Source organism: Drosophila takahashii, chromosome 2R, assembly GCF_030179915.1.
Source record: "Drosophila takahashii strain IR98-3 E-12201 chromosome 2R, DtakHiC1v2, whole genome shotgun sequence".
NCBI classification, from domain to species: domain Eukaryota; kingdom Metazoa; phylum Arthropoda; class Insecta; order Diptera; family Drosophilidae; genus Drosophila; species Drosophila takahashii.
In genome coordinates, this window is record NC_091679.1 from 19,882,305 (window position 1) to 19,894,715 (window position 12,411).

At 40.6% G+C, this 12,411-nt stretch overlaps 1 protein-coding gene across 1 annotated transcript in view; it reads left to right on the top strand.

Moving 5' to 3' along the window:
• The window catches only part of Gp210 (nucleoporin 210), a 268,597-nt gene extending 257,404 nt beyond the window's left edge, over positions 1-11,193 (top strand). The window contains exons 20-21 of the transcript XR_011418170.1: positions 10,669-10,738; positions 10,807-11,193. The gene's annotated coding sequence lies outside the window, so the exon portion shown is untranslated. The remainder of the gene's footprint in view (positions 1-10,668; positions 10,739-10,806) is intronic.
• Positions 11,194-12,411: the final 1,218 nt, after the last annotated feature.

Below are 12,411 nucleotides of genomic sequence, written 5' to 3' on the forward strand. Positions count from 1 at the left end.
ACCACATATTAAAATTTAGAAAAGAACTTGAAATTTTCGCCCATCACCAAAAATTATATATTTTTTTAATATTTTTTAAAAGCTTACCACGATGGGTTTTACTACCCTTTCGGCCACATTTTAAAGGGTTTTTCTCTTCAAACTGCGTACACACTTTTAAAAGGGGTCGGAGACTGGGTAAATTTAGACCCTCACGCAAGACGTTTAAGCACTTTTAATTAAGCCCTTTTTCTTCCGCTATTCTCTCGTGGTTCCGCACCGATCGTAAGTCTCGCAGCAACTGGTCGCCCTCTCCGAAATAGAACTCCAATGAGAACTTCTGGCTCAGCTGCTTGCAGTTTCAAGTGTTCCCGCCGGTATTGAATATCGTAGATTCTGGTCCTTTATCGCCGAGCCTATAAATCACATAAAGTGCTGCTGATCGGACCCGTTGATTTTCTTCCATTTATTTTAAACTCACCCCCAATATTAGGACTAGGCGGAAATGTTTAAATTTGGTTGACTTTTCCCTTTGAAAATCTTCCCTATATAGGCTCGCTCAGCTCAGGACTTTTGGCACTGTTGGCCCACTGACTTTGACGATTCACTTCTTGATCGGTGGAAGGTTCAAATAGAAAAGAACGCTGATGCCGCTTGCCGCTGGCGGCAAGCCCCTAACAGCCAAAATGGCAAACGCTCTCAGCAGAAATCAACTGACATTTCGCTCTGTTGACCTATTACGCTTTCTCTTAGCCCTAACCCTAGTTCGGCAACCACCCCACAGATGACGCCAGCTACGATCTGTTCCCACTGTACTACCAGCGCTACAAAACTCCCCCCACAAGATCTGGAATGGGGTTTGCCATCCCAAAACAGATCCAAACAAAGCTGGTAGCTGAACCTGCTTATTGTTTCAAATCCTTGGCATGATAACGGCCCAAGGAACGACCTTGCAAATCCTCCAGTTCATAGCATGAATTTCCTAGCTTTTTCTGGATTCTAGCCTTGAGATATAACGGACCGAGTTTCGCACTATAGCCTCCAGAAAAATTGCTCTGTCTAAAAGTTTTTGCGATAAACCTCTTGACCTTCTTGGTACACTACCTCTCGAGACCGCAAGTTATACTGTCGTTCGTTCTTTTCATTTTGTTTTTGCATAACCTCTCGAGCCTTAGAACGCACCAATTCCAACGAATCTTCCTGAGTGAATCTGGCTGCTGTATCCTCAAGCATTCCGAGAGCCCTCAACAGCTTATAGGTCAAGCCAGATGAAACAAAATGCTGGCCAAAAGCCATGTAATAGGGTGTTGCGCCAAATCCCGAATGTATAGACGAACGCAAAGCACAGCAAATCCTGTCCCAATCTTTCTGGTCTTCTCGGATATATGACCGTATTGCGGCTATCACTGACCTGTTTACTCGCTCAGAGGCATTTGCCTGCGGAGCATACACAGCGGTCAAGCTATGAGAAATTTTGTACTGATTCAGCAGTTTCTGGAATGGCTCGGACTTAAACTGGGAGCCATTATCCGACACAATCGTTTCAGGCACCTCAAAAGTGTGAAACAATTCTTGCTGCAAGTACTTAACAACCACATCAGCAGTCATTTTCTTCAAGGCTTTCAAAAAGACAAACTTTGAATAGTAGTCTAAAACTGTAAAAATCCCCACATTAACAGACCGCGATCGAGGATATGGGCCGAGGAAATCTATATAGAGTCGGTGGAAAAATCTCTGCGATTCGGGAGCGATTCCTATTGGTGGCTTTTGTACTCGATTTGGTGCTTTTGTCTTTCTGCAGATGTTACAACTACCTATATATTCTTTAAAATCTGTCACCAATCCTTGCCAGAAAAAATATCTGCGAATCCGTTCTAAAGTCTTGTGCACTCCTCCATGAGACGCTAGCGGGTCATTATGAGCCTTTTTTAACACATCAGGTACCAATTCGCTTGGAATCCACAACTTCCTCGCAAAAGTATCGTGCAACATATCTCCCGTCGCATGATCAGTTCTGCGATACAAAAGTCTGTAGAGATTCACTCTTATCTTAACTTTATTTTGATATTAATAGGTTGAGTAACAATTGTGTGTACTATATGCTAATTGCGCCGCAAGAGAGAGAGATATCGATATCTCTATATCCATCCAATTTTTGATATCGATCCAGAGTTATTTTATGACATCAGCTGTTCGCTTCGGGTTGCCAGATTGGTCGGCACATCTACTCCCCCTCCAGTGACTTTGTGTGATGGGCGAAGGCAACGGAACTAAAGCTGGGGTTGCAAGTTCAGGAACTTGTGGGTGGCTGAGATCCATATGCTCACTTTCTATAAAGTCGCCAACAGCGAGAAATGCAGGCTTTAGAAGATCAACGGATACAGCTTTCTCCCGTCCATCCATGTTTATTATGTAGACCTTTTCATCTACACGACGAGTTATTTGGTGAGGTCCAGTATATGGATGTTTAAGCGGTTTTTTGACAGAAGCGACTCTCTTGAAAACGTGTGTACACGTTTTCAAATCCTTGGAATAAAAAATGTGGGGCTTCGTGTGATGGGCGGCAGGAGTAGGTTTAACTGCCCGAATATGTTGGCGCAAACCTTCAGTAAGCCGGTGTTGGTTGTTGTATGTTGTTTGCGGATCGAAAAATTCATTCGGAAGACGAATAGAAGTGCCGAAAAGCATTTCAGCTGGAGATGATTGCAGGTCCGCCTTAAAAGTCGAACGCAATCCCAACAGTACCGTGGGTAACAGTTCAGGCCAAACTATGTGAGAGTTACACATTAACGCAGCCTTGAGTGTTCGATGCCAGCGCTCTACCATTCCATTTGATTGTGGGTGATACGCAGTTGTTCGAATCCTTTCAGCTCCAATCAGTTTCGCTAGATCGGCAAACAGCGAGGACTCAAATTGCGTGCCCTGATCCGTTGTTATGGTGAGTGGGCAGCCAAACATACAGATCCAGTGGGTGTACAAAGCTTTTGCAACCGTTTCCGGGGTCATGTTTGACAGAGGAATAGCTAGAGGCCATCTACTAAAGCGGTCGATGATCGTAAGGCAGTAACGCAGGTTGCGGACTTGTGGAAGCTCGATCAGGTCGATATGAATGTGCTTAAAACGGTTGTCAGGAATATCAATCTTGTCCACAGCACTGTGTGTGTGTCGATGAATTTTTGCCCGTTGGCATGGAACGCATTGACGGGACCATAATGTAGCATCTCGGTTAATTCCTGGCCAAACAAACCGCTGCTTGAGTAACTTGGCAGTTGCACGGCTGCTTGGATGTGCTAGTCCATGCACTGCATCGAATGCTTGGCGTCTTAAGCTCTCAGGCAAGTATGGTCGCTCGCGTCCATTCGAGCTATCGCATAGGATATCGAGCTGATCAATTTGTCGGATTTGGAGATTAAGAGATGTATTGGATAGCTTTGCCATTTCATCATCAGCTTGTTGTGCATTAAAAATCGCTTGGGCGCTGAAATTGGTCGGCATACTTATCGCGTTTATGCTAGATGGTGCATCTGCGACTATATTGTTCTCTCCGGGATTATAAATGATTTCTGTAGAAAATTGGGAGATGAAGTCCAACTGCCGAAGTTGACGCGGTGATGCTTTGCTGGCTTTCTGCTTGAAAGCGTATTGCAGTGGTTTGTGGTCAGTTTGAATTACAAAAGGACGTCCCTCCAATATATGCTTGAACGCTATAATGCCGGCGAAAATTGCTAGTAGCTCGCGATCATACATGCTGTATCCTCGCTCTGTGGGAGAAAGTTTTCGAGAGAAAAAAACTTACCGGACGCAAACATTGCCATCCAATTGCTCGAGGGCGGCTCCAATCGCTTTATCCGAGGCGTCTGTTTTTAGGGATAGCTGGGCTGACGGGGAGAGAAACGTAGAGCTTACTGCTTTCGATATTCCCAGCTTGCAGGTGTGGAATGCGCTTTCAGCATCGGGGGTTCAAGCAATCTCTCGTTTGTCGTTTTTGGTTGCACCTTTTAGGTAATCTGTCAGCGGAATCTGCGCCTGAGCTGCATGCGGAATCAGATGTCGGTAATAATTTACCATTCCCAAAAATATGCGTAATTCCATAATAGTTTGTGGCTTGGGAAATTCCGAAATGACTCGAGTACGTTCAGCAGGAGGCTTGAATCCGTTAGCAGTGACTTCAAAGCCGAGGAAAATAACATCACTTTTACCAAATCGGCATTTTTGTGGGTTGATTTGAAGGTGGTTATCCTGTAGGATTTTAAAGATTGTTTGAAGATGTTGCAGGTGCTTCTCGTGCGTCTTGGAGAAAACAATGATGACGTCGATATAACATCCTACGAATGGTACTCCACGGAGAAGATTGTCCATATGCCTTTGAAAAGTTTGTGCTTCATTTCGCAAACCTGGTGGCATGCCAACAAATTCAAACAGCCCAAATGGAGTGGTGACTGCCGTTTTTGAAATATCGCCCATGGCGACTGGAATTTGATGGTAAGCACGCACCAGGTCGAGCGTGGAGAAAACGGTGCAACCGTGCAAACGCTGTAGAATGTCCTCACCATGGGGGATAGGATAGCGATCTGGAACTGTGCAAGCATTAAGTTTTCGATAATCACCTGTTGTACGCCACTCATTGTTTTTCTTAGGGACCAAATAAATAGGGCTAGCCCATTGGCTACTTGAGGGAAGAATTACTCCTTGTTGTATTAAAAGGTCAGACTCCCGACGTGCCGCCTTAAGTTTTTCACCTGTAAGCCGTCTTGGCTTGTCAAAAACGGGGGGGCCAGTTGTCTCAATGTAATGTGCTACGTCATTGCTTACGCGCGTTGCAGGGGGTTTATTGGGTCGTGTTATGTCCAAAAAGCGACCAAGTAGATTGGAATATGGCTGATCTACTTCGGCGAAGTTGTGTGAGTTGATTGTAGAAATGTTATAGACTTTTGTTTCCGTCAGCTCTCCTTTTGTTGATGTGGACGTTAAAGAATCAATGAGCCGTTTACCCTTGAGGTCAATGATCAGACCATGATAAGTAAGAAAATCCGCTCCAATGATTGCTGATTGGACGTTAGCGACGACGAATTGCCAGCTAAATTTGCGTTGTAGGTTAAGGCCAAACGTCAGATTTAAAGTCCCGTAGGTATCAATTACTTATTTATTTTCAGCGTATAGTTTGAATTCGTCCTTGCGACATAGGCTATTTTTTACTAATGAAAGCGGAATGAGGGAGATGACTGATCCGGAATCAATAAGAAATTTGATGTTAGTGCAGCGATCGTAAATGTGTAGTCGATATTCTTTAGAGAGGCGAGCATTCGGACTTCTGCTGTCATCGGCTGCCTGTACGGATGACAGCTTTTTTAGTTTCCCTGTGACTGGGCCCACAAACAGGGCGGCGAACACTTTCGAGCGTTATTACCAAATTTAGCATGATAAAAACATAGACGAGATGCTCGCCCTTGATCTCTATTCTGAACGGCTTGGCTAGAATTGCTGGCACGCCAATTATTTTGCAAAAGGGCCATTGAAGTCTTGATAGCAGCCAGTTCGCGTTTTACTTCGTCCATGGAGTCCCTAGAAACCGAGTGGGGTTGGTCGAATTTGTTTCCTCGCGATTGAGATGAAGAATGTCCAGCAGCCATAACGAAAGAAGTGGTTTCGTCCTCCATGAGAATGTCGGCAAGTTCAGTTTGCTCTTCTATAGAAGCTGAACGCAGAACTTTCAAACCTCGCTGTACATGCTGAGGGAGTTGGGAGAGCCATCGAACTCGTAAGGCGTCACTGGATGCGCGACCGCCAGCAAGTGTCGTCATTTGCCGTAATAGCTGAGAGGGCTTCTTGTCCCCGAGGTCTAGCTCAAGTAAGGCACGCTGCAGTTGTCGATCCAGGGATTCTGTAAAGCGCTGAATGATGATCGACTTAAGGTGCTCATACTTATTGGAATCCGGCGGCTGAGCGAGAACATCAGAGACTTCGGAAATAACCTCAACGTCTAAAGCGCTAAGGAGGTGATAGTAGCGAGTATTGTCCGATGTGATACGGTTGCATTGGAATTGCGCCTCGACTTGGAGAAACCATAACGGAACATGTTGTTTCCAAAATGCAGGGAGCTTGCATGTGCTGATTGTCTCCACAACCGGCGTGACTTTGCCGCTACCATGTGAAGTCTCAAACGAGTCGGGCGAGGCTGGTGGAACATTTCCATTATCTTGGCCGTCATTCATAGTGCTTGTTGCGGTGTTCTTGTTTGCGGGGTCACCAATGTAGAGATTCACTCTTAACTTAACTTTATTTTGATATTAAAAGGTTGAGTAACAATTGTGTGTACTATATGCTAATTGCGCCGCAAGAGAGAGAGATATCGATATCTCTACATCCATCCAATTTTTGATATCGATCCAGAGGTTTTTTATGACATCAGCTGTTCGCTTCGGGTTGCCAGATTGGTCGCCACAAGTCCATCATCAACCCTTAAATCTGGAAATTTCTCACTGTTTGAAATAATCTTTTCCTGCAATTCTAAATATTCACCAGACTTAAAAGCTGAAGCCTGCAAATCGACCATCAAACCGTGGTTAGCATCTATTGCTGCTACTTCTTCTTCATTCACACGCGACAAAGCATCGGGAACAACATTTAGCCTACCACTTTGATGTTCAATTTTAAAGTTAAAACCTTGTAATTTTAGTGACCACCGCGCTAGACGACTGTGCAGATCCGTTTGGGACATGAGCCATTTTAAAGACGCGTGATCCGTGATCACGGTGAAATCATGGCCTTCTATATAGGCCCAAAACCTTTTAATGCAAACAATGGCTGCCAAATATTCTTGTTCTGTCACCGAGTAATTTCTTTGGGCCTTATTCAACTTCTTGGAAACGAATGCGATAGGAAACTCATCGCCTTCGTCGGTTTTTGTGAACAAGGACACCACCGACACCAGATTTACTTGCATCACACTGAACAAAGAAAGGTCTAGAGAAATCAGGACTTCGAAGCACAGGCGCTAAGCAAAGCATGTCTTTCAGCGCTTCGAAAGATTCTTTACCTTCAGGGGTCATCACAAACTTTTTCTTTGGCTTTAGAAGATCTGTGAGTGGAGCTGCAATAGAAGCGAAATTGTTTATAAACTATCGATACCACCCCACCATACCAAAAAAACTCCGAAGTGCTTTTAAAGACTTTGGCAAAGGGAAATCCTTCATAGCCGAAATCTTTTCGGGGTCTGTGCGAATGACACCTTCTCCAACAATATAGCCCAAGTACTTTACTGATTTCATGCAAAATTTGCTTTTGCCAACGTTAAGCGTTAAACCCGCGGCGCGTATTTGATCAGCAACCAAACCATCATAAACCATAAAATCATCATATGGCCTTCGAATGTATCAGATACCACCAACAGGTCATCCAAGTACACGAATACTTCATTTCTCAATGATGCTGAAGTCACTTTATCCATGAGCCGGGTCATTGTTTGGGACGCATTAGTCAAACCGAAGGGCATTACTTTGTACTGGTAGAGTGGCTTCCCAGGAATAGTAAAAGCAGTCTTTTCGCGAGAATTTGGCTCCAAAGGAATCTGCCAATAAGCATCTTTTAAATCTAAACTTGAAATAAATACAGCTTTGGGAAGTCTACGTAATATACCGTCAATCTGCGGAAGTGGATATGCATCTTTCTTTGTGGCTGCGTTGACTTTTCTGCTATCGAGACAGAGTCTCACTTTTCCAGGCTTCTGCACTAACACCACAGGAGACGACCAAGGACTATCCGATTCCTCGATGACTCCGAGTTTAAGCATTCGGTCTATCTCAGCATACAACAATTTCTCAATGGCTGGGAACACCGGGAAATGCCGCTGTTTTACTGGCTTAGCATCTCCTGTGTCTATTGAATGTGAGATTAGCGTTGTTTTTCCTAACCCTGATACAGAAAATGAGGGAAACTTAGCAATTACTTTTTCCAAAACCGAATTCTGCTCGTCCGATAGCTCGTGTGAATCGGACGCGATTTCGCTAATTTGCATTGCAGACGGTAACAGACCAAACCTGGACCAAAAGTCAATCCCAAAATAGAGGTCTTGGCTCAACGATGGTATTATGTTGAGATCCAAATCCTTGACAACACCCTTGTATTGGACTGGAGTACGAAAACGTCCAACGACTTCTTGTCTTTTGCCATCAGCTGTGCAAGCTGCTGTAGCGACTGGTTTGAAATTCCCTCCTATCACACTGATTGCTGCCCCTGTATCCAAAAGCCCTATGACTATCCTATCTAAAAGTCGAAGTCATTTCCTTTAAACCGAATTGTATTTACTATTTTTACCGATTTCCAATAAGATCGCATGCGTTTTGTATTCCTTGATATGGATCTGCACGGAACCTTAGAAATATTATTGAGAAGCTGCTGCTTAGCAAGTTGAGGCCAAAAATTCGGATGAATTCTTTCCTCGCCTGACATATCTGTGTTATTTTCTTTAAGTGTTGACGATTCTACTGGCTCAGCTCGGTGTTCGTGGGTTTGTTTTTCTGAGCACCTAGTTGCTGACGATACTGTGTGCCCTGCTTTAAGTTTTTTTGTCAACGAGCACAGTGAGTTTTCAGAATATTTGTAGCCCCACAACCCCAACAGAAAATTCTTTTCTTTTCGCGGCAATCTTGGTGGCCCTTTTTATGACCAGGGACCGTAAATAATGATTATCGATGTATTTTTCAAGCAAAAAAATCATCCACTTGGAAAAGCCGTATAAACAAACGAATTATACCAATCGGCTACTATTTGTGTGCTCTATCCATATCGGCAATGATTTTTACTTCTTGATGTTTATACATTTTACTCCATTTTAATAATTATTTGTTGAGTTTTTTTCAATCGCTCAAAGAATAATTATTAATATTGTGAGCAAAAAAAATATCGATCCAAAAATAATGATTATTTTTTGAGCGTTATTTTTTCGCTCAAAATATTATCTTATTATCTGCCGTGGGTGCAACTGGACGCCTGGTACTGTTACCAAACTGTAGTACTGCTTGATTTGTTGGTCGTTGGTATTGTTGAGCAACATTGAGACCAAACAAACCCGTTAAAATTTTTTTTTTAATCCTAATTTGTTTTTATTTTTAAGAAATTAAAATTTAATTTTTTTTAATTTTGTTTTTTAAAGAAGAGTTTGTAGAGGAATTAATGCAAAAGACACGAAGTCAATCGGATTACTACAACCGGAATTTCAAATTTTCAAGGAGAGGGTACTTTTTCCAAAATTCACGTTTTTTGGCAAACAAAAAAAATTCTAAAAAAAAATAATTTATTTTCGGCCAAATCCTGATACACGTGTTTACTAATTTTCCGAATAGTACACGTAAAAAAAATTTCAGGCAAATCAAAAATGTGACCCAAGAAAAGGTGTTCGGTTTGTAAAAGAACCGCTCACATATATTTGATTACTTTAAATGCGTTTTTCTCGAAACCATGTTTTACCCAGCCGCGGATCGTGCCTCACAGAACGGTTTTTAATGAAATTGACCACTGCAGTATGGGAAAAAAGTCAATTTTTTTGGCATAAAATCAACTTATTTTACAAATTATTTTTAAAAATAAAATATATTTTGTGAATTTACATACCCTAATTAGCCAAGAACAGTTATCTAAGATTTTTTACTAGCAACACTATAGGGTTGATAAACGAACAAAGTCAGCTGTTTGATTGACTTTGTTGTGTGCGTAAATTAGTGAAAAATATTTGCAAACTTTCAGTGCTTATTTTGTGGAGCAACAAAATGGTTTATTATTTCTGATCATGTCAAATCGTAGCAAAAGTATTTATAAATGTATCTTAGATTACATGTTTTGATTATTATGGCTTGTTGTCCAACTGTGAACTGTTTTAATTGTGTATCTTTTTAGCTTAAAACTAACAAGTTTGTTTGTGTTCCGTGGTGTACAACTTATAAATGGCACAAAGTTGCAAAAAGGTAAAAACGCAAAGTTGTTACCAAATGTATCCTTAATATCGCAAAACTAATCATTTTTGAAACTTTTTGCACGTTTCTTAAAAAAAATGACTTAAATCCAGCAACTTATAAACATAAATAAAATTTTTTTTTTAATAAAAAACAAACTAAGTGGCTTTCATTAATCTTAAAAATTGAATTAATGGAAAGGGACAAGTCAAGTGAAAATCCTGGCTGCAAAGGACTCAAATATAAAGAAGCTGGACCCCCGTTAAAGCTAAAATTGGCATCTGCTCTTAGATAATATTTTACTTTTCTTGTACATGTCACCAATTTTTTTTTTTTTACAAATTTTAGAAATTAACGTAAACCGAAATTATTTTACCTGCCAATTAATTTGAATATGCGTCGTGGGCGGTGGATGAAAACAATGGTCCGATTCGAAAAGCAACAAAAACCGAAATTACAGCTTTATCTTAATAGTATATATACAAAATTTCTAAATTGTATCTCTGAAAACTAGAGTTTATGCCAAAAAAATAGACTTTTTTCCCATAGTGCACTGTCTGAACGTATTTAATGTTGAAATTTGTGTATGGAAGTATTTTTTTTAAAAGAGAAAGAAAACAAAAAAAAAAATGTTTGGCTTTGCAAGAGTGCCATTTGGAGAGTCTTCTAGATTTTTTCAATATTTTAGGTTTTTATGCTAACCAAACGACATAAAATAATAAATTAAACTATTTATTTACAGTATTCCAAAAAAACAAATCGGTATCCAAGCTGTGCCCCCAAATTGTTGCATCAGGACGATACTTTTGGTGGTGAGTTTTTTCTATTCTTATAACAGTTATATTTAGATAAAAAACATATCTGTTTTATACTTTATTAGATTCCTTAAACTCGCGAAAGTTTTCTCCAGGGCGACGAAGTCAGCATTCTGATTCATTTTCAGAGGCGTATGTTTATGGACACCCACGGCTAAACTCTCCGAACAGATCCGGAAACTCCTCTCGCTTTAATTAGTTTTGGACCTTACTGTTACTGGTCTTTGGTAAAAAAATAATTAGATTAATTTATTATGTAATTAGATGGTTAGGTCGGCTGTTAATCTTAATGTTAGTTTACGGATTAGTTATTAATTGTTAAATGTCATCAACAGTAAGAGTGAGATTGCAACTGCCGTTTATAGAAATAAATCTGTACTGATAAATTCATACCAAACCTAGTCCAGGGGTCAAATAAAAGTATAAGCTAAGAAATATGGACAGGTTTAGATGTTTACGTATCATTAGTGTTATCAATTTACAAAATAAAGTTTTAACAAGAGAGAACGCCAGTGTTGTTACACACAAAAAAATTTGCTTGGTAAAATTGACCAACAAAGATAGTTACGTAACTATTTAAAGATTTACGTGTATTTTGTTTTTGCTTTTGGTTTGTGTCTTTGCTAATTGTGTGTATTTTGTTGTTTTGAAATGACTATTTACTTAGTAGAATTGACAATTTAGCTGGTTGGGGCCTGTTTGACAATTATTACAGTTGATTTTACCAAGTTTTTTTTTTGTGTGCAGTTAAAAATTCAGCTTTCCCCCGGAAAAATCTCAAACTGTCGATATTTCCCCCTAAAAAATTCAGCTTTCCCCCTAAATTCAAAAAATCAGTTCATTTCGAACATGTATATTAAATTGGAAATATCTCAATATGACGTTGAAGAAATGTTAGGATTGGAAAAATCTGTGTAGGAAAGAGTGGGGCAATTTCGTCAGCAGTTTTCAAAGCTTTTTTTTGTCCATCTTGAGACACGTTATCATATTTATATTTTTATTGTTGAATGCGGTTAGCACCAAGCTTTAAAATGTGACATTCCCCTTTTTTTTAATTACCTTGGTTATTTAATTTTTTTTTTTTTATCGTATGCATTTTATTTATTGGATCTTCTCTGAATTGAGACTAACAATAAGTATATAAAATCTTAAATTATAGAGCTATCTAACAGTCAAGATGACTGACGCGAGATTAAGGGGCTCTAATAACTATTGCTGAGCTGGAAGGTCATTTCGTTGCAATCGGGTCCGGTATGGAACCATGGCTAGGCCCCTGGCGAGTTGGTTTGGATGAGAACATAGCTTGGTGTGGTAGGACGCTTTTTGTTTTGATATTTCGTCTTTTACGGGCAGAATGCCAAGATCTCTGTGCATGTTGTCGTTCCGAACATACCAAGGTGCCCCAGTGATAGTTCTCAAGATTTTTGACTGTGCTCGCTGGATAATGTCTATGTTGCTGCTGCTCGCGTTTCCCCACAACTGGGAGCCGTATGTCCAGACTGGCTTAAGCGTTGAATTGTAGAGCAGGACCTTGAAGTCCAGGCAGAGGAGGAGCGAACAAATAAGAGCCCATGGAGGCCAATGGATTTTAGTTTTAGATACATTTTCTTAGCTTCGATATGTTACCTCCATGTAAGTCTCCTGTCTAGGTGAACGCCAAGGTACGTTAC